Below are 24,503 nucleotides of genomic sequence, written 5' to 3'. Positions count from 1 at the left end.
TCAAACAGATGCAGTTGTAGTCTAATTCACAAACTCAGATGAGGTCTCCTCGTTATCAGTTGGGTTCACAGTGCAGAAATCACTGAAATAAATGCAGGCTAAGATTGTGGTCTACCTAGACTGGACTAAGATTGTGGTCTACCTAGACTGGACTAAGATTGTGGTCTACCTAGACTGGACTAAGATTGTGGTCTACCTAGACTGGACTAAGATTGTGGTCTACCTAGACTGGGCTAAGATTGTGGTCTACCTAGACTGGACTAAGATTGTGGTCTACTAGACTGGACTAAGATTGTGGTCTACCTAGACTGGACTAAGATTGTGGTCTACCTAGACTGGACTAAGATTGTGGTCTACCTAGACTGGGCTAAGATTGTGGTCTACCTAGACTGGACTAAGATTGTGGTCTACCTAGACTGGACTAAGATTCCATGTCTTCTTCTCTTCTGATTTTAAGATATATTACAGATGCTAACAGCTAACATGGTTTCAGGTCATGATCTTGCATACCATATCATGATTTTTCCACACCATCTTAATTCAAAACAAATTACATAGTATAGGAACTTATGTATTCCACTGATACATCCAGTCACCATTACTAATTGTATGATACTACAATCTGATCTCACCGCTTAATAAACAGGCCCCTGCAGTGAGAACTATTAATCATTATTTTGACCAATGTGAGACTTGTGTACACATACAGTCAACAATAGCTTATAACCCAAGTTGCTGTGCCAATGCTAATTCATCTGATTCAGAGGTTAAGAGAATTCACATCTTAGTTAAACAAATGAATTAAACAAAATTCACGTTTTGTCTTAACTACATCACTTGCAACCAATAATTTGCTGACATAAAAGCATCCTACAAATCTAATAATAATCATTTCATAGCATACATGGTTCATGTGACATATAAATTCAAACAATAATCTTAAGACTCATATAAAAGAAAAATAATGTTGAAGATTAGGTCACTGATCTTGCTCTTTTCCCTTTAGCAGAATTGCCCCTTTAAATCTTTGATTACTTGTCTCTCAAGACTTCCACTACACAACCCTTGGACAGTTTTGCAAGAGAATACTTGCTACTCTTGTCAGAACTAAGACTTCTCCTCTTGCAAACCTTAGACTGACAAATTTTGTGCAGTAAGACATTTATTAAACATAAAACTTTGCCTGGGAACACACCCCTTGCCGTTAATATATCCAGCTGGAATTTAGATGTATTTAACCACCATTATTAACACACACCTGTTAAATTTTCCTTATTTCCCACTTTTCTTAGTAAAAACTGATCTCTGCAACATTTCAGCATTAGGCATTTTGATAAATAAACCAAATCACATGCACTTGACCAGTTCCTGGAGACAGTTATCAAACAGAACCTATTTAAGAATGAATCATGCCTACACCAGACCTGATTATAGTACTTACAATGCAGTCGTGTATTTCTGCTCACTTAAGGTTTCCGTCTCCAATATTGATAAAAATAAAATACAGCAATGCTTACCATTTGAAAAGAGGCAATTGTCACCAGATTATTCTGTTCAAAATAATATTAATTTTTGACACAGTGGATACCAACCCCATGTTTTCCTGACTCGCGATATGTTGGCCTATTCTGCGCACAGCGTTGAAAAGATGTAATAGTTTTTAATCGGGTAATACAGTCTTCATGGAATGTTTACTTCACCACTTAGGAAGAGAGTCCCAGTTCCTGCTGTGGGGAAGTCCCTTAGTGAATTTATTTGCAACCTGGCTCAACAACAGACTCCCACTTTACATTTCTCCTGTCCTGGATCAAAGAGCTAGGGCAGTGAATGCATTCAGACTCCACTGAGATTAGCTGTTTGCTTACACCTTCCCACCCTTTTGACTGATTCCTCAAGTTCTGCAAAAAGTCAGAACTTTCACTGCATGGATCATTCTCAAAGCCCCCTTGTGGCCTCAGCACTCATGGTTCAGAGATATTCTAGACCTGTTGATCACTCAACCCAGGTCTCTTCTTCTCAGGAGGCATCTTCTATCACAACACAGGGGATCCCTCCTCCACAGCTACCTATAAATTCTCCACCTTCACACATGGCTTATCTCAGGCGATCTCTCCGCCAGAACAACGTTTCTGACCGAGTTGCCAGTTGCATCATTCAGGCCAGGAGAGCTTCTATATCCAAGGTGTGCTTCTGTGACTGGTACATGTTGATCCAAGCTGTCCCTCTATAGCCTCTGTGGCTGATAAATTCAGCTAAACAATAGCCATGGGTAAGTCAAAGTTCCCAAAAATATAGAAAATAAATTAATATTAAAATGTAGCTAGGGGTGGGTGGGGGTAAAACTAATTTTAATTATGCAATACTAACCATGGTTATTGTTTAGCTTTCTTTTTTGTGCCCAAAAAATTGTCAGTATGATGCAGTTCTTCATGCAGCTTGTTGTCCCTGCTGTGTTCTGTGCAAAACCAGTGCTGATGGCTGTTACATTAGGACATCAGAGCGGGGTGTTTGGAGGGCATTTGACAATAATTCATCGGTATGTATTGCAAGATTAAAATTAATTCTACCCCACAAAAAACTACTCTTGTTTAGCAGAATTTATCAGTAAGGAGGTTTAGCTGAGGCTCCGTTAAACTGATAAAAAAAAAAGAGAAAATGGAAAACACCATTGGTGGAGAGGTTCTTGTTACAGCAGTCCCCAAAAGTAAAGGGTCACTGGGTTCACAGCAGTCCCAAATAAAGCATTTTTGGAGCTGTTAGTGCTCTGAGGGGAAAAGAAGAAAGTTACTAGTATTTCCTTTATTTACCAATCAAACTGTTTAAACCTTCAATTTTTGCATCAACTTTTGGGATCTGAGACGGATCTTTAGCAGGCTTTAACTCATCTCAGTGATATGATTTGTGCCTGACGGTTTCGTTTCTTTAAAAAGAAATTATTTTATTTTACTTCTTAAATTGTGGTGGCTTCTGCTCCCAAACCCTTGTCAGTTTGTTTTAAGTATCCATTACGAATAAAAAAGCGGTCTTGCCACTTTTTGAAATGCTTACCAATAGTGTCATGCACTGTATTTGGATGATTATTAACTTTTCATCTAATTTTTTGTGTTCAAGTCTTTGGAATGGTATGTTATTACAGTTTTGATTGTATTTTCAATCTTTAATTATTTTTCATGAGGCTTTTAGATGCAGAATGTTAGCACAATTTATGCTGTGCCAAAATAGTCTTGCATTGAATGACAGACTTTATTACATTAATAATATTCAGTTGCAGCTTAGAAATTGAATTGTATTGATTTAGAATTTCTGTTAAGACTTCAATCTAAAAAGGCTTTGCTGATAAATCTCCCTGTGGGTTTTACTATCCTGTACTGTAAGGTATGATCTAAACAATTAGACAGTACAATGTACAGTACTCATTATAGTGTTGTCTGCCCTGTAATGAAGTATAAGATACATTACATAATGCAGTACTCCCTCCACCTTAATGTCTGTGGGAGCCATAGAATATACCACCTTATATAAAGACTAACTTAAAATGAAATAATACAGTACTCCCTCCACCTTAATGTCTGTGGGAGCCATAGAGTATACCACCGTATATAAAGACTAACTTAAAATGAAATAATACAGTACTCCCTCCACCTTAATGTCTGTGGGATTCATAGAGTATACCACCTTATATAAAGACTAACTTAAAATGAAATAATACAGTACTCCCTCCACCTTAATGTCTGTGGAAGCCATAGAATATACCACCTTATATAAAGACTAACTTAAAATGAAATAATACAGTACTCCTTCCATAATACTTTCCATAGGAACCAAATTATACAGCCTTATAGTGAGACTACCCTATACCTACTGATTTGGGGTCAAAAGGGGAAAGGGAAAGGTCAATGTACCTGAAATAAGAAACATTGTTTTTTGCATAATAATTTAAGTTCTATAATGCATGTCTTGGTCAGTGTTTGTGGATGGCTTGCTCTTAATGTATGGAAGACATCTATTGAATTTGGGGTCAAAATATCAAAGGTTGAGATCATTGTTACTCAAAGTAAATGTTTTTTGCAGATCAGCTTTTGTTCTGCTGTACATTTTGTGGATGGTTTGCTTAGCATTTTTAAGATTATAAAGCTCTGAGGTGATACATATAATAAGAAAATAATGGTTTCTGTAAATTTAGTTCAGAACACATACCTTAACTAAAGATCTAGGTCACTGAGACCTGTTGTTGACTAAATCTACAGAGTCAGCCATGCTTTTCTTGTACCTATGCAGAGAACTAATAAACATTGGCAAGAGCTATTCTTGATTGCTAAATTTGTGCCAAGCAAGCAATACTCCATTTTTCACACCTCCACATGCATGTATAGATACAAGTCAAACTATGTCAACATTCAATGCACCTCCATCTGCCAAAGGTCAAGCTGAGGAATCAGACCAGGCTATTTTGTTTGCACATACTGATAACACTTGATAACTGTTATCGGCCTGAAGCCCAAATAGAATTGAAGTAGCAACTTGGGGCTGTTCAGGAAAAGAGGGTCATGTTAACTGTGCAAGTCATATATACAGGTCAATTGCAGGCATTTAGTTATGCATGTAATTACACCGCTCCCTCGATAACTCACGCCTGGATAACTCGTGATCCCGCTTATAATGCGGTGTTAGTCTTGGCTTCCAAATTTTCCCAGAGAAAATATATTTAAAATACCTTTAAAATATGCTGAACATGAAAAAAATACGATAAGAATTGATAAATTAAACCTTGATACATTGCTCGTTTTATCATCGAAAATGGTGATTAATGCCTGTAAAAATATGATCCATATTTTGAAATTTGCAAGTTCTAAATAAGAATTATTTTCAGAGATTTCGAAAATGCTTAATTACACATATTTGGACGCCAATTTTTGATTTGGGACACAGAAAATCACTGAGGCATGTAATAGGTGCACGGGAAAATTCAAGGATTTGCCGGTCCTGTTTCAGCCACCTGCTTTGTGGGAAAATGTCTTGATCAGTTAACTGTGCTGATATTTACAATGACAGAATTCAGTGACTGAAAGACTCTTTGATGTACATACATGTTGCCATTTTATAAGAGTATATTTAAAAAAAAGAACATGATGCAATAGCTAGGCGGCTAGTTCAAAGGCTTTGACTGGCGGCCGGGTGAGAAAATGTCAATTGACCGTCACATCGAAACCCGTGAGTACTTCTGTGAGAACCTAATTACATGCCGGCTTTGTTTCGATCAACAACTTGGGAAAGTGTTTGTTGCATTAAAAAAAAAATCGATTACAAGAGACCTGGGGTGCTGGATTAGGGGTCTTGGAACTGCCTTTGACGTAAAGCAAAACAGTAACAGAGACAGTGATGATGATAGTGACTTCGAAGGTTTCAGTGAAACTGATGTCATTAATGCCGAGGCTGTTTGGGAGAAATTCTTACAGACTCATGGTCCAGAGATGGGTGTTTCTCTTGATATGGAGGAGTGGATTTGTGCTGACAGTGATTGCCCCACAGCCGAATACATGTCAGATGAAACAATAATTAATTCTATAACGAATAAACTTGCAGCAGAAGATGATTCTAACTGGAGTAACACAATTGTTGAAAATGATGCAGACGCAGATGTTGCACCCCCCACCCCTCTGCACAAGAAGCAATCAAATATTTTGATATTGCCATAAGGTGGCTGGAGACCCAAAATGTTGACTACATAAAGCTCATGCAGTTGAGAAATCTGAGGGATTTTGTTCAGGCGGCAGAGAAACCAAGGAGTAACACACAAAAAAAATTAACTGATTTTTTCAAAAAGTGAATTGATATTTGTCAGGCGTGGCACAAATGGCAAGTATTAACTTGTTCTAATTTACGTTGTTTTAAATTTGTATACCAATTAAATATGTTAGTACTGATTAACCCTTGTTGTTTTTGTTTTCCATTTTACTTCTATCGCATTCAAATCTATCTAATGTTCGATCGACACTATTTCTCGAAAAGAGTCAATCTTTTGTATATAAAAAAACATCTAATTTGGATCAAACAATAAAACTAGAATGTATCCAATTCAACATAAAAAGTAGAGACGTAGTACACAATGTGTGAAGTGGTACACATGTTAAGCGAATGGAAACCACGTGGAATAATGTTTTCGATGATCGCCTCAATATACTGTAATTTATCCTGAAATTAATGTTGCCCCATGAGGAAATAATAAAGTACACGGTTATGAAGAGATATTTATTCACAGTTAATCTCAGCACGATTATAAAGTGAGTATTCAACAGTATAATCTGCCTACCCCCCCCCATTTTTCCTTTATGTCGTCAATCACTTTATTGGTTTTGGGCTTATTTTATAGGTCCCTCGATAACTCGCGCCTCACTTATAGTGCAGTCGATGTTTCTGGACCCTGATGTGCACGAGTTATTGAGGGAGTGGTGTACTTTCAAAGTTGATTACACATACAACTTTAGTTGGCAGTTAATCACTTCATTTTCATCCTCATACATCCATGGAAGGTCATTATATGCATGTCCCAAGAAATCAATGTTAAAGTATATGGACATTTTTGGATGAGGTCAACCTTAAAGTGAGTTCCAGTACAAACTGGATTGAATGTCACATAGTGTGATGTCACAGTGAAAGCTGACATTCTGAGAAAAATGTGTAATAGCCCGTTATTTGTTATAGTAATACAAAATGTCCTCTTTTCTTGATGCAGTTTAGTACCTGGCCACCTTCGTAAAGGTCCATAAGTAATCAGCAGTTTTCATCTTTAAGTTGTTTGATGACATATAAGCATTCAACTATCAGGACTGAATAGACTCTATTTAAACTTAATTTAAGATGAGTAAATGTTCCTACATGACCATGCTGACATAACCTTTAACCTATGATATGGCAATACAAACAGAAAGCTCAGAAATTGCAAGTGGATAATACATCCAGACCACTCCAATGCCTGCCTAAAGGAAGTGTTCCATCAGCACACAGACCTGTGATAATGGTGACAAAATATTTCAGTGAAGGAATTCACAGGTACTGTTTCATTATACCAGCTCATCACGTGATTCCATGGAAGAAGAATGAAGACCAGTGTCACAACTGAGGGAAGACATGACCAAAATGAAAGGACTTTCACTATTGGTTTCTGTACCATTAAAGGAATCAGAAGGAAGAGGCTGATGAAGGGGGATCATACATGTTAAGACACTGAGAGCAGCAAAAACAAATAATATAACAGATACAGTGTTGAACATGAACCTTTGACCTTACAAAACAATAATAGTTCAGAAATGATGCTAGTTTTGGTTGTAGCCTGGATGAAATCAAAGACAATTACAAAAGTCTTCTTTACACTCTGCATTCTCAATTTACGTACAACATAATGTGTCTGGGATACCTGCTTGTATAATTATCAAGTGAGCTATGTAAATGGAGTGTTAGACTTGCATTATAATAATATTCTTCATTCTTTGGGGAAACACGAATAATAAAATGAACATGAAACTAATCTAAGACAAGATTCACCCAACTGCAAAAGGAACTCCTTTATTACTAAGAAATAAAAACGGCTATAATAATAATAATAATAAACACTTTTTTTTAAAGGGTATCTTGGTTAGTTTCATATACTATTTCCCCCAAGGCCCTCAGGTTACAATGAAGAAAATGCAAGCACAAGCCATTAATAAAATAAACAGTTGCAAGTTTAATGTTTTATCTGAAATATGCTTAGAATGCAATTTAACAAACTGTAAATGCAAAGTAACCTACTGTTTTAATTGTCAAAAACCACACCATGATCCTGAAAGAAAAGCAATTCAACAAATTCAGGTTATTTGTTACGAGAAATATCCAACTTTGCATGTTCTGCTGAAACAATTTAGATAAGTTACTGGTACTGTCTAACCAAATTTTATGTGAAGATGTACATAGATGTGAAAACTCCCCTGATGACGCAAAACTGACACTGAATCAAAACAGAACAGTCCATGTGTTAGGCCTATGTGAAAATGTTCAAAGGCTGCAAAGGCACATTTTTTATACACAAATTTAATGGGCAGCCACCTGTCTGAGATAAACAAAATCATTAAAATAAAATATAAATACAGTGAGGTCAGAAAGGTTCATACTTTTGGATAGCTATAATAAAACAGCTTAAGAATATTATTCTCTTGACCTAAGTGGCAATTCATTTCAAAGAAGTTTATGCACCACAACCCCACAAATTTATACCTGCATTTTTCATGTCCAAAGGTCATTTTTTACACCATGTGATGCTCACATTGCAAGCACAAGCCCTTAAATTTCCCATGGTGTGAAGTCTTGGATTCGACTAATGTGGGTATGTGAGAAAGCTTGCCAGTAGCTTCTCAAGGGTCTATGTTTTTTTCCGGGGTTGTTCTGGGTTCTTCTTGCACCATTAATACTGGCTGCCATGTATAGCCTATCGTGTGCGTTAAACCCTACAGCAACAGCAACAACAAGAGGGGTACATGCCTCACATGAGTTTCAAGAACAATGTAAACCACAACTGTCTAGTTAATGAGGAGGGATCAAAGTTTAGTCAGCAAACATTAGACCATGTTGGAACATTAATTCACTGCCATGTGGGAAGCCTTTAAAGGGTACAAAGTGACATGACAATAAATCCAATGATAAATGACCACTGAAATTGACCTTACATATATAATTAGTCCTTTCAATTTAACAGATAAATTTCTTCTCAGATTCCTATTCATGGTGGAAAATAAATATTAACAGTGGAAAATAAAGTTCAAGTTAGGAAGCCATCTTCACTAGCCACAGTTCAGATTTGCTAATCCTATCTACACTTTGGCAGATCGATCACATATTTCAGTGCTTTGGGTCTGTGAATTCGGTTTGATGTGGTGGCAAGCCACTGCATTGAATCAAATCAAGTTGTTAGGAATTTTAACACTGTTATATGCGATGGAGACAAGGGGAACACACAACTGGAATGGACTCATAAACAAGCAATTTTCCACTAATACATCCATTCCCTCAAATACATCTGTAATAGCTTCTCTCTGGTATAGTCATACTTTCAATGTTGAACTTACAAAGTATCCTTTTGATGTCAGTTGCTTCCACCATTTTCGGTTGATGTACCATGCACTATTTTCATGTGCAGTTGGATATTTGGCAATACAATCTAAGGGAGGCAACTCATGAAATCCAATAGATGTCGCTAGGACAACCCACTGAAATATCTGATTGATCCGCCAAGTTGTAGATAGGGTTAACTGAACCATGGCTAGTGAAGGTGGATAGGCAGCATTTCAGCTCCTTGGCTTCTACAAAGTATATGCCACAAAATGCAACTCACACAGAAGCTAATATCTGTCTGTTTAAAAGTCAGTCTCCAGTGCTCTTAGAGAATTAGTGTCTGAATGCTACTCAACCTAGTGTTTGTATCAGTATGACTGACCCAATTAATCCTAATATTTTACCATGCAAATTGAAAAAGAAAAAAAGCGATACTTATTCACTTTTAATACTCAGGAAAACATGAGAATTTCAGAGGAAAAACTATATTGTTAACTTACAGACTTTCTGAATTAATTAAAATGTCTCAATCCCATGAATGCCAAAATGTTTTTCCAGTTGTGAAAATCCATAAAAGACAAGGCATTAACCTTTTACCTTCAGTTGATAAAGGCAGAGTACATCTGATTTCTAAGCTAAGAGAATCGGTATGCTTAGATTCAAGAATGATCTGCTTTTTCAACATCTTGCATTCTAACTCTCAAAAGAATTGTTGATACAATGCTCTGAGGAAGTCAACTATTTTGTTCAAAGAGAAGTTGGTATACCAGTCAAAACAATTGTTGATACAAAGCTCTGAGGAAGTCAAGTTTTTGGTTCAAAGAGAAATTGGTATACCAGTCAAAAGAAGCATAGTAACAGGAAGTTCATTTTACAGGACTGATGGACCGTAAACAAGCATTGAACATTCATAAACCCAACAGAATATTCACCCCTCACAGATACATTTGGTTCAACCATTATATATCCAACACATTCTCCACTTATGTTTGAGCTTTTTCCCCTTTGATATTTACTGACCCAAGAATTTCAAGATACATGCAGAACATTAATACATTTCTTATTATCATCTGAGTGTGAGATGTGAATCTCTGCTCTAAGCTTCACAGTGTGTCATAAAGGATGAACTAAGACAGTGTGCTAAAACATTCATACTTCTCTCCAAACATGTAGCCCACAAATGCCATATGCATCACTATTTGCAAGACTGTTTCATTGGTGGTATTCATCATTTCTTAGTTATTTTTAAAGGATTTCTCTTAAGTGTATCTGTTCATGTGGAGTTAAATTTAAAGAAAGTGTGACAACAGGTTATGTTGTTTTTGTGTCTGTGCTGAAATAAGAATGATATTCACAAAAACATTATTGCCGCACTTTAATAACACCTACAGAAAGAAAATACGTAATAATCCCCATTAAGCCCGAAATATGTTACTTTTGTCGTGAAGAAAATATTGCATGACACAGTTACCTACCCTTCAGCTGAGTCTTCCGAACAGCCAATAGTGGCATATTGAATGGTAGTATAATGAGGCTAGTACATAAAATTAGTCAAACTAATGATTGTAGATGTGTACCGTGTAGCCGAAGTGAAATTAACTAGTACACAAGTTGCAACTGGACTCCTACAAAGGGAGGTAATCTGCCATCTTTGCATCTCATAGTCAATAAAATAGTTTTTAAAATTTGTGTTTTACAAGAAATTACTTCATGCCATCAACTGAGCATAAAATCTGTAGCATTAGGCATGTCTGACCAAAATCAGCCAGATGATTTGGTTCAGATCCAAATAGGCTCCATATGTACATTATTTTATATATGTATAGATGTAAAAAAGAGAGTTCTTATGAAAGACTGTCAGCCGACTTTTTAGCACTAGAAAGATGTTGAATAATGCAGACACATGAGGAATGCAGAAACATATGCATCAGTACATGCCATTTATATGGGGGTGGGCAGACTTGGAGTAATGGTTGTTGTTGTTGTTGTAGGGTTTAATGCCATTTTTCAGCACAAGATAGGCTATACATGGTGGCTAGTATAAATGGTAGAGGAAGAACCTGGACAAACCTCTGATAGAACCACTGACCAACAAAAAGTTACTGGCAAGCTTTCTCACATACCCACATGGGCCAAATGTAAGACTAGAACCACATGCAGACAGAGATGAGATGGCAGTGATCTGTAATGGAGAGTGCTTTTGATCACTTGGCCATTCAGGGCCCCATGCAGTAATGGTAGAAGATGTATTATGCATTTTGGTGGATTATGAAGATTTGGTTGGTCTTTATTTTTCACTGGACACAAACAGTTTCATATTATAATTGATTTTAGTAGTTGCACCAAGGCCCACACATAGGAGTCGGGGGGCCCTTGCCCCCACCCACTCAATTTCAGCGCTAAACATGCTTTGGCATACATCCATCAAACTTAACAGCTGAGCGCTACATGTGTGCCTCACACACACTGAAAATAATTCTGTGGGCGCACTTGAGTAGATTTTATGATTAACAATATCTTGTGGAAAGTTGTGTACGTATACGAACTCGCTTTGTAGTCGGTATATTGGAAAATAGAAGTCCTGGTATATTTTTTGTTCTTGCCTCTAGTTCACAACAGTTAAACTTTGCCCTGTATATTATGTTGCTCTGTGCTGGAATTCAGTTTCATCTGCCTAAGAAGTAACCTTGATATAGCAATCACCTGGTAGCCACCTAAGAAAGCAATTCTGATTAACTGCTCATCTTTCCGATACATACTGTCAGAAATATAAGGAATGCCATACCAGTTTTTATTAAATACCTTTCATGCAATCGGTTTTCTTATAGAAAAATGTAGTCATTTAATACAGACACCTAGTACCACAAATGGTAGACCCATCACCCCAGATATAATTATAGCCATCAGAACAAGACTAAGTAACCATATGGTGTTCATTATCACATTCTTGGCACTGCTATAAAAGTCATCAAATGAAGATTTCCTGAAAATTATTGGTCTTATATAATAAAAATGCCTACAAGAGACAGCACAATATCTGGTCTATATACCATGTGCAGCATGTTGGCTATAAAATTAAAGAAAGGACTCCTGATGCAATAAAACTGTATATGGATGAAAGCAGAGAAATGATAATACAACTTTATTCCAGATCTTGGGAATTCAGCTATAATACCTCATTGCAAATAATGACCATAGTGAGACTCTAACTCGGGTCCTCTTGATCCTTTTGGCATATTACCAACCAATGGGCCTTTCTCTTTCTGATGTTTTGTACATGTGTAAAAGTCTTTTTGAACACATTTTTCAAAATAAAATCCCAGTATCTATGAGGTCAGATACTGACACCATTTGTAAACAGTGGTAAGGGGCCCCGAGTGGACGAGTGGTCTAAAGTGCTCTCTGTTACGAATCACTGCCATCTCACCTCTGTCTGCGTGGGTTCGAGTCTCAGATTCAGCCAATGTGGGTATGTGAGAAAGCTTGCCAGTAGCTTCTCATGGGTCGGTGGTTCTTTCCGGGGTTTTCCTGAGTTCTTCCTCCACCATTAATACTGGCCGCCATGAATAGTCTATCGTGTGCTGAAAAATGGTGTTAAACCCTACAACAACAACAACAACAAAATAAACAGTGGTAACATTCAGTAGAAGTAAAGGGGTCAAATTTTGAAGGAACACAATGCTGAGAGGTCCTAGTCAAGTGGACTTGCATACAAAGAACACATTGATTTATGTTTGTAAATGTACTTTGAATATTTGTAAATTGCTGATGAATGAAATTTATTTTCCAATATGTTTAAGCTTTTTATTTAAATTAGCCAATATTGAACTAGACTGTGTTTATGGACATTTTCAGAGTTTTTGATTTAAAGTCAAGGAACTTCCTAGTATGGCTCTTAGTGCAGCATGTTTCATTGAGGCTAGAATATGGGCTTATAGCATCAGAATATGAGATGAGATCAATAATGAACAAGATCAATACTTATTATATTCTCATTTTTCCCCCCATTAACTTTACATTGTCAGAATCGTGCAATATTACCCGATATTGAACCCACGCGACAAAACACATATAGCATTCACGTGCATAAAGGAACTACTTTCTTTTGTAAACAAACAATGGACGCAGATGCCAGCACTTTTGATTGTACACAAATCATGTACACTCGCGTAAGATGCTCTTTACGTTGTGGTTGTTTAAATTTGTTTCTGAATGAACTAAAACATGTTTTTCATGGACTGCCACATACCAGCTGCTTTGGCAGATTCCGCGTTGATACAATGTTTCGGAGGCTAGCTACAGTATATAACAGACGCAAGATAAGGTCCTTACAAATAACACACAAATGACAAGTCATATACTCTCTTCTTTAGCTGGTGATAAGAATGGCAAAATAAAATATACTTACAGTTTTACATCCTGAATTTCCTAAAAATGTATTTTATTAATTCTGCAAATCCGAATTACATGAGCCATGTCATAGGTTTTCAGTCTGGATTACACATTTTGAAATTGTACTGTAATTTCAATGATAAGTGCAATTACATCCTCCTTACTGCACTCAAAATGAAATAAGCATTAAATTCCATAACATCTTTTTCATAATTGCAATTGAAACACTTCATATTTTCCCCACATTATGGTTTCAAACATTCAGTGACAGAAACAGAAACACACTTGCAGATGTCAACATGCTTCTCCCTAGCTTCTTCAGTCTGATGTATTTCATGTGGAATTGTCACATACAAATCCAGTCAGTAATCACAAAATTTCCTAGAATAAAGAAAATTACAAAAATCTATTCATTCCAGATAAAATGGAAAAGTTAATGCACATTCATTCTAATATGACTCCAAATTTCAATTTTAACTAGACACACCATTTTCTTTCGAAAGTTATGTAGAGTGTGTGACTAAGTTCAAATTTATCTAGGCGCAGTAATATTGTTGATTTATGTAATGATGAATATGCGCTTGTGTATTTAGTTTGGCATGTGGCATACATTCATTTATGTTGTTTATTGTAGTGTATTTTGTTTAGATAATTAATCCTTTGGCAGAATTTTAAAAAATGAGCATATAATAAAAAGGTTACTGCATTTGTAAGGGAAAATATGAACTCATTTTGTTGGAAGGATATACTGCACTCCCAAGGTCGTGCGTATTCCATCCAAAAAAAGGAAGGATATACTGCACTCCCAAGGTCGTGCAGTATTCCATCCAAAAAAACTTGTTCATATTTTCCCATACAAATGCAGTAACCTCTAAATATTAAACAGTTGATCTTGCACCAAATTTGTTATTATTCTGTTATATTTTCACTCTGATTTTGATGAACCTTGGATTTTGTTCTTATGTCACTAAGATCTCTGAGTAACCTCTGAGTTCAATAATGAGTGAAAACATTGCATATTAATTAGGCGATCTTGCATTCAATTGGCTGAGCTTGTAACCACTCTGGAAGCCTTTTTGAATCAAACTTGCAATAGGAGTTTATGTCATCAAGATCTTGGATAGACTTGATAATGATCCACATGATTGTGTCAATCAAAGTTTGTGACATGCATTTTTTGTAATTCATTGAGCTTCTGAGCACATCAAATTTAGTAAGGTAAAGGCCACTTGAAAATTGTGGTTAAGTTTTCAATTATACCACTCCAATGGCCTAAGTGGTTTGAGTGTCTGCCTCAGATGCAGGAGGTCACAGGTTTGATCCCCGGCTGAGTCATCCCAAAGACTTATAATAAGGGTACTATAAAAAAGACTATATCAAAAATACAAAAATGCAAACAGTTTTTGGATCATATTTTTCTGTATATCACAATTCCTTAACCCCGGACGGCTATCTGTGAATGTTTATCTGTATTATTACAAGTCCCAAAGGGGGTGCAGGGAATGGCTGTCATACTTGAACTATAGAATTAGGACACACTGCCTTTCATATCCATGCACCCAACCTTCCCTGTGACCCTCTGGTTAAAGTTTTTTTATATGGTTACAAGTCCTAAACCCAGGGTAGGATAGCTGTCAGACTGTAAAGCATGAAGGTCTGCTCTTTCATATCCATGCAATCCTACCCTCACTCTGAGTCCTTCTCCTCTTCCCCATGGTCTTCATTTAGTTTTTAGCTAAAGTTTTTTTCTGTATGGTCATTGGACCCAAACCCTGAGAGTGTCAAGTATCGTACTTGGACTGGAGAATTAGGGACCGTTACATTTTAAAAGCTTTATGCAAAAGCCGTGCTTTGATATCTATTAAAAGTCAGGGTCATTTAATATTCTTGATAAAGTTTTCAGTTAAACTTATTTGGTGTGATCATAAATCCCAAATTCTGGAAAGGATAGCTGTCATACTGGGACTTTAGAATTTGTAAGCACTGACTATTTATATGAATGCACTCTTACCCACCTTCAACCCCAGGAACAGTAAAGTCAAGGGTAAATTAAAGTGAAAACATGCATGTACCTGCTTTATTAGGCTGTGGTGCTGGCAGGATATATAATTTCTTGTAATTTTCTATATTTTGAGACCTTACTTAACTTCTTGGTCTGTTATATTATTGACATCTCAATTAACCCAGAATGAATCGGCATTAATCATCTATGTCTTTCAGTGTTGTCTGCTTGAGACAGTCTTAGTGAATCTTTAATATCAAAACCTTGTGGCCAAATTTACTTGTTGTCACATTACATTAGACTGGACAATGCCAAATGGTGAGTTAGCAAACCCCAAGGGATACAATTTACATTATGAAACCCAAGTTTAAGCACATATTACTTCTGTCTAGTCAAATTTGTGATATTTACAGTTCTTTTTCTCAGTTGAAAGCACCATTTTATTGATCTCAGGTGAATTTTGAATGGAACTCATGTTTTCTAGTCATCTGCAGATGACTCATCTATATTGGAAATAATAAAATTATTTTTACAACAAAAAGCACTAAATGACCACATGTACATCTTAGTTCATTCATCAAATACTTAAACCATCATATAAATTAATTACTGCCAAAGTCAATGGCAGCAGACCATATGAGATGAGATGCCATAAATATTTCTGAAGATGGTTTCGGTAGTCAGACATCATCACTTATGAACAAATGAGTCAAAAGAATATTAATTACTTTGCTATGATATTAATTAAATTATTTTGTGAGTTTTATCCATATGTTTAGCTTTTAAAAGTACAGTCAAGTCTTGTTTATCTTGTTAACTATGCATATTGTTTTGCTGATAACACTGGTCTTGGCTAGTGGCTTTTCAGAAAGAAATACATTTCAGCCAAGAAAGTGTAGATTCTTTTACACCAAATTCAATTTTTAAGATTCTTTGAAGGTATAAAGTCCTTCGTCTTGGACACTTACTTGAGACTTGAATTTCGATGAATTTGATGCAGCCTGTAAGTAAAATCCATGAGAGTAGGAGATTGTACATGACAAAATTGAATTGTACATCATAGCAGAATTCATCAAAGCACAAGTCTGTAAGAGCCATTCATCCATACATAATGATGCAAACAAAATTTAGGGCAAATAATAATTATTAATGCATAATGATGTATTAACAGAAGGGATTTCCTTGCTGCTTTAAGGAGATGAAACTTGTTATTTATGATACAATTTTTTATCTTATCACATTTGTTTCCTATTTTACACAAAGTGTTTCTCAGCACCTTGAAAAATCACAATGATAAAGACTTAACACATTGCCAATGTTTCTGACATGTGGAGTTGACCCTCAGGATCAATTCAAAACCTGCCATTAAACTTCTGTACTGCTTAGATGAATAATTTGCAAATAATATGTAAATCATTTCTGCAAGAAGACCTTATGGCAAAAAGTCTACAAAACTATAACTGATATTTCCATTAAATGAGAGAAAAAACAACATTGGCCTCTTTCCCTTCCCACCCCCACCCCCAAAAAACAATTCAGGCATAACAATTGATAATAACTGTCCATCTGGTGGCAACAATCAGGTATGCTTTCCACTGACATGCTATCCACTGATATGCTTTCCACTGACATGCTATCCACTGATATGGTTTCTCAGACACTATTCTTTATAGAGCTGCACAAGTAAACAACTAGCTGGAGTCATTATAAGTCATGAATAAGAAACTAATTTCAAAAAAAAAATTTAAATTAAATGCACAAAGTAATGTGTTTATGGATATGAAATTAATTTAATCATTCTTTTGTGAAGATGAAAGAATTATTTGTGAAAAGTTATACGATGATTTTTATAGAAGTGAAAGATTTTCTTGTAGTACATGACCTAAATTTTTTATCTATTTCCAAAATAGTTACAGAATTAAGATAAAATGAGATTGATGACTAAACGTCGGCTGTACTATCTGCATAGTAAATATGGCCATAGATCTTTGCTCTAAGTAATTAACCTGTATATTAGGATGATAAATTGAATATGATACTTTTCATAAATAAATAACTCTGGTGATAAACTAAACTAGTGTCTGTCAGGATGATAAAAAAGTATGACCTCATGATGGAATTCATTGGACTGCTTTCAATTTTTGCTTGCTTGTGAAGAAATTATTTTGAAATGGATAGTTTGTGAAAATGGCTCAAAATATGAAGTACCTGGAGTCGTCAAAGGACATTGGGTACTATATATACAAACTTATAAGTCAAGTCCAACTGCAAACTAGATAGAGTTCTGCCATTGCATAATGAACCAGCCGATCAGGGTTTGTGTTGTTTGCAATTAGACCCATATTTTAAGGGAGTATATACAGTAGATAAAATGAATCAGTGGGGTTTGTAAATGTTCTTTATAAACAGGTGCCCTTTATATGTCCATGATGCATTATAAGCATACTAATCCCATTTGAATTTCATTCTGAGATTTGAAAACTGGTCTTCATATTGTTTTCTTAAAACAAAAATTGTGGTACATTTCATAAATCAATTAAAATACATGTAGTTTATATATGATCATGGGGTCCATTGTGATACCCATTATATCTGAAATCACTCTATATTGAAGGAAAGCTGGATACAGTTTCATGTTTATAAAAACAACTTAGCTAATTACTGTGGTTGAAAAATATGTATACATCAATCTTTCAGACATTAAAATTATTTAAGCCACTTTTAATAGAACATCTTTTTGGTTTTCAGTTTGATTCCAAGTCTTTTTAAAAATTAACCTTTATCACCTATCAGTCATCATTTTCCAGAAATCAATGATAATGAGCTGCATGGTTGTTAAACCTGATAAAAATATGTATTACTGTTTTAAGTCAAATACTAATTAGAATCAATGAACAATTATTAATTGTTCATTCTATTAGTTTGAGGTGGTTCCTTGTAAGGTATACTGAAGTAGATGCAATGTAGGTTTTAGGCAACCTCAGCTGTTTAAAAGAAATTGAAATACAGTACAGACTGAATCCAAAGGTTTGCCGCACCATGGCCATGGTACCACCCTTATACATACATGCAGTTGTCTGTTCATCCTCCATTACAAATTACATTGTATATCAGTGTTTTTATATTAGTAATAAGTAACCTGTTGTTTCTGCATACATTACTCATGTCTGGACAAAAAAATACTCTTGACTGGTTGATGAGAATTCATCCTTGCATAGGGTCACTTTCAAAAAGATCTCTGGTCAAACCACGACCCTGGCCCATGCACACATGCCCTCATTCATTGTCCAGTAATGGCACTTATATGGCTGCTTTAAAATACGTTGAAGACAAATTTGCCATTGCTTTATGTCGTAGATCATGAATTTAGCATTTTCCTTATATGCATCATTTTTACGATGATGTAACTCATAGTACAAGAGTTATGTTTTTTTTAAAGCTACATTGCATTTAGGTTATTATCCAGTAGGGGTGACGGCGTAACTATTACTGTGTTTGAGAATTATTGTATTCCTTTTTATAACTGTGTAGGTATCTAGTTATCCCTATCCTTGCTGATCTGGTCTACAGATTCATGTTGATTCTGCTTTATTTTTCTAATAAAGTAACAGATCATTGTATTCCATTTAATCTGGTATTTACTATTTTATTCTGTGGAAGGAGATTTTACATCAGTCCTTCCTTTATTTATGTGTGCTTAGTGATCAGACACCTTTAAACCGTAAAAGTCATTTTAGGATAGAATTCCTTATCATTATTACTTTAATATTAGCAATTTAACAAGCTGATTTTTGCTAATTTTAATCCGCATATCTCAGTAAAAGTATTCCTGATGTCTTGTAATCTTAAAAAGACAGAGCATTGCTAACTTATAAATCTATCGGATCAGAGGAAGGGTCTTCCTTCATATCAGAGTTGCCTAACTGGTCACCAATCTATGAGGACTAGTTCCCTAGTTATTGGAGCCCCTTTGGTATAGAGATAGGGATAGGGTCAATACACCCATCTCTCCAGGCTATTACTGAATCCCACATGGGATCAGGAATCTGCATACAGACACCAGTATAGGAAATAGGATCAGATCAGCATCCACCCTTGTTCCTATAATCTCACTTAGTATCTATTGGATATTAGTCCTTCTACCACAGGAAAGTGATTGGCCTTTCCCTGCATGCAGCCATGACTATTAGAGTCTTGGCCATATGATTGCAAGGTTGATATTAAAGTCTGTGGACCAACATCATCATTTCACAAAGTGGGGACAAAAAGGAGGGAGGAGGCAAACCTCCCACCTAAAACAAATATTCCTGGATGGCTGAGAGTCATTCTCACCCATCTTCTGCATCTGCCACTATGGACAGTCAATTTGTGGTTTGAGGCCACCCTTACCCTCAGGTCTCCCCCACAACAGAAAGACATTGGGTCACATAGTCCTGCCTCTCAGGAGCAATAACAGAACAAAGACATCCTGTCTGTCTTCATATTTTTAAATGAGTTTGATGCAGAGCAGGTCGATGTGGCACCTTCTCCTTTGGACCCTGTGCCTACTCCCAACCATTGGTCAAAACAACAGAGGAAGAAGAGATCTGGTTTTTTTCAGAAAATGGTTCATGAGGTCTCTGTGATTTGTGTCTAAGCTTTCAGGCTTCAAGGACACTAAAATTCTTTTCAGTTTGAAGAGACTGTCTTTGGCTACCTCTTGAAAAAGATCTCTTGTATCTTCCTGACTCAGCTACTTTTAGGAGATTCCCCAAAGGTTTAGTAAGGATCAGGAGTTTGCTAGGCGATGTAAGAGATAGACTGTCCTCCTCCGCTATATTGAGACTTTTGGTCTCTACTGCTAGTTACATGGTTCACACTCCTTCCTGACCCCCTTTCCTCCCACCTTGGATACCGGAGCAGCACCAGTGAGCATTTCCATGGGGACCTGGGCTTGACTTCCAGTTAAAATACTGGAGACCTTAGAACTCAAGGTTAGGTCATTCTAATTTAAATACTGGAGGCCTTAGAACTCAGGTTAGGTCTTTCTAATTTCAATACTGGAGACCTTAGAACTCAAGGTTAGGTCATTCTAATTTCAATACTGGAGACCTTAGAACTCCAGGTTAGGTCATTCTAATTTCAATACTGGAGACCTTAGAACTCAAGGTTAGGTCATTCTAATTTCAATATTGGAGACCTTAGAACTCAAGGTTAGGTCATTCTAATTTCAATACTGGAGAGGTTAGGTCTTTAGTAACTATAACCTCACATGCTGTCCTTTCTTCAGCCTCTTTCAGCGTGCCCTTCAGTGTTTGTTGGATGCAGTGGCCAAGACATTTCAGCATGTCTTATTTATATCCATGTCATTTTTAGATGAGTTTTGCCACCTCCACAGGTATTTTGCTTTGGTACTGGAGCACAGTAAGAACACTGAAATGCTCAAGAAACAAAATCTTCTTGACTAGCCTCACTGTCCATCAGCAAATTTCTTCAAAACCATGCAATAGATGATGACTGTCTCCTTGCCATAATAAAATGAGTTATAAGGCCTCCTCAGATTTTTGTCACTCTTGGTCCATAGGGATCATGCTGGGTCTTTGAACCAACCTAGAGAAATCAATGCTTACTGTATTCATCCTCATGGGCAGGGCCGGCGCTACCATATAGGCAAACTAGGCAGCTGCCTAGGGCGCTGATTTCAGGGGGTGCATTTCTCCAAATCAACAACAGTTTTGAAAAATAAATAAATAATATTCAGTTTTATTGAGGGTCGTTTTTTATCCTGGTTTATTTTATAGAGGGACAAATAATCAGGTAGATTCAGCCTGACCAAAACACCAGGCTGACTGGAACAAGCAAAATGAGTGAGTGAAACTCGCGCATATACGAAAATTTCAAATGTTGAAGAAAAAAATGTAAAAATTTTTTGTTTATAAATTTTGAAATTTATATTTTCGGGGGGGGGGGGGGGGGGCGCCAGAATCTAACCGTGCCTAGGGTGCCAGATAGTCTGGCACCGGCCCTGCTCATGGGGATTTATTTCCTCAGAGATTTAGTTCTGAGGGACAGAGTAGTTAAGACCCTGTTGGAGGTAACTGAGAACCAAGACCACATTGTAGTCTTGGTCTTTTTCTTTCTCTTCAGGAAGCCTTGAACTCTGCAACAGACTGTACTTGTTTGAAACATGATTTAAATTACACACCAAAAGGTCAGGTGCTGATTTCAGTATTAATTTTTCCAAACTAAAGTCTGTAAAACGACTAAAATTTCATCCATAAAGCAATGTCTCTGTTTCTTCAGTGTCAGTTAGGATAAGCTCTCAAAAGGTTCTTTCTACATGAAGTTTACTTCCATTGTCAATCAAATCTGGCCAGCCAAACCCTTATACACTCTCTTTTATGTTCATCTATTTCTAGACTGGTTCCCATTCTTCCGTATCATTAGTACTGAGAGTCAGTAAAGGTTATGTCAAGGGACAGAACTCTAATTTATCCCTTAGTGATAAGACCTTAGTGTCATTACTTCCCTTTATTAGTCTCTCGGCTACTATCATAGAAAATGAATGCTCACTTTAGGTATTTGGTAAAATATTTTCTCAATACACATTTTATAAGTGTTGTTCAAAATTCTTTGCTGAGAGGTAAGAAAATGCTTTTAAAATGTGTAAATCTGATTATTCAAAAGGTAATGGTGTTTTCTTTCAATTATAAGCAATAGGAAGATGGATAGTATTAGGTGTTGGGTTATGTTCATTTTCCTCATCATTTTGACTGTCACATGATCCAATGCAGATGAACCATATTCTCAATACTTTGAGTTGTTATTGTCAACATAATATTGAGGTATTTGATTTGTTATGCATGTTTTAATATTACTATCCACTGAGAAACTCAGCTTAGGTATATTGATTATCAGATTATAATTTGGAAATTGTTTCTGATTTTTATGTGTCATTTACATATCATCCTTACTCCGAAAGAAAAACATATAGAGCATAATACCTGTTTGCATATTTTGTTTGATTAATAATCTATAAGACGAGCGAAGTCATGACAGAACTATAATCTGACTCTGCATCCCTGTTTGATTGTACCCCCCTACCGATTTCAAAAACGAGAACGTTTAATGTGATAAAAAGTGCACAGAAATAAGTCAATTGAATCATTGATTTATAATTTCTAACCTGACTTTGACCAGAATGTCACTAATGCTGACAACCCCTGCACCATTTCATGCTTAACGGACTTTCCACACAAACACGGCACCATATTGCGTACACTATAGGCTATGTCTGATAATACAAACCCGTTTGTTTGTAAACCCCACCCCCATCGATTTAAATAATGGAAACCTTTAATGTGATAAAAAGTGCAAGGAATTTTGTCAATTCATTCACTGATTTATAGTTTCTAACCTGACTCTGCGTAGAGTCGTCCTAACACCGTCATGTCCATTTTCAGCAAAGGGGTGTATCACGACTACAGATGTACATACATAAGTCCTCTGCTTCCGATATTTACAATGTCGAATCAAGCAAAGGAAAATAATGACAACTACAACTACATAAATCCTGTTTGGCAAATGCTGAATAATTGCGTAAATTACATAACATTGAGACTTTGGAATTATATCCCTTTGCATACATGAGCATAGAAATTAAACCGCTTGTTAAATCCACATGAAAAGCGTAGTTGTCATTTTCCTTTGCTTGATTTGACATTGTACATATCGGAAGCAGACGACTTGTGTATGCACATATGTAGTCGTGATACACTCCTTTGCTGAAAATGGACTTGTCTAGAAACTGGAAATGGATCTGAGTATGTCTGTCTATTACACTGAAAACTTCTGTTAAGCATGAAACGCGCATAAGATGATGGTGTTAGGGCCACTCTACTCAGAGTCAGGTTAGAAACTTTAAATCAGTGAATGATTTGACTAAGTTCCTTGCATTTGTTATCACATTAAAGGTTTCCATTATTTAATAGATAGGGGGTACAAACGAACGGGTTTATATTATCAAACTGAACTTAGACATTAGTTAAAGATTAAACACAATTATTGCATTATTCTCTTGATTGTATATGTCATGGGAAAGATTAATCGCACATCTCTGATATATAGTTGAGAAAATTAAAATGTTCTCTAAATTGCTTTCATGCTAAGCCATGGTATACATGGCACCAACTGCAATGGTAAAAGGTAAGAAGGAACCATGCCATGCATTATTAAAAAAAAGATTTGCAGTTGATGCATATGGTGTGCATACATTGACCCAGTTGACTTTAACCAAAACATTTCCAGATATCCAATTAGATGATGTCTTGACTTTCATGCTGATTTACAAACATAATTTCACTCCATTTCTTTTTCTCAATTTTTTTTCTCTCTTGTTTTTAATGTAGTTTATTTTTTTATTAGTAACCAGATAAGTTGTCTTTCCAAGTTTTGTAAGACTTTTGCTGCAGTGAGAGCCACATAAACCTAAGTAGTGCACAGATATACAAGTTTTTAGTGTTTGTGTGATTTGGATTTTTAACATTGCTTTAACAATTTTTCAGTCATATTGCTACAATGTCTGCAGTGTGACAGTTTATTGTGATGTCTAGTACTGGGACATCATGCCACAGACATGTAGCATGATGTACCACCTAGTAACATTATCCTGACACCAGACCGACCAGTCCTAACACTGACCTCTTAATGCTGAGCGCCATGCGAGGCAACTGTTAGTAACATTTTTATAAGTGTTTGGTATGACTCGACCGGTATCGAACCCACGACCTTCTGCATCTGAGGCGGGCACTCTAATCACTAGGCCACCAGAGCGGTCATTTTTTATTAGTAATATTATTACTATTGTTATTTGAAAATCAAAATATTGTATTCGATGAAAGGATGGGGATGTTCAGTAATGAAAACCATTAATGGAAATTCCGTTGTTTACCATGAGAGGTACATTATGTCTTGACAGTATTACTAGAAAAGCACCAAAACATAACAAATTAAAAGAATAAATGGACCGCTCTAGTGGCCTAAGTTT

The 24,503-nt window shown here is 36.2% G+C and overlaps 1 protein-coding gene across 3 annotated transcripts in view; it reads left to right on the top strand.

Moving 5' to 3' along the window:
- LOC149787571 (protein deacetylase HDAC6-like) overlaps positions 1–24,503 on the top strand; it is a 548,042-nt gene that overhangs the window by 499,579 nt on the left and 23,960 nt on the right. The gene's annotated exons all lie outside the window — the stretch shown is intronic.

This window comes from Sinohyriopsis cumingii, chromosome 11 (genome assembly GCF_028554795.1).
Source record: "Sinohyriopsis cumingii isolate HCF-2022 chromosome 11, ASM2855479v2, whole genome shotgun sequence".
NCBI lineage: Eukaryota > Metazoa > Mollusca > Bivalvia > Unionida > Unionidae > Sinohyriopsis > Sinohyriopsis cumingii.
The sequence above is the reverse complement of the archived record's forward strand: the minus strand, read 5'-3'. Positions and strand labels throughout refer to the sequence as shown.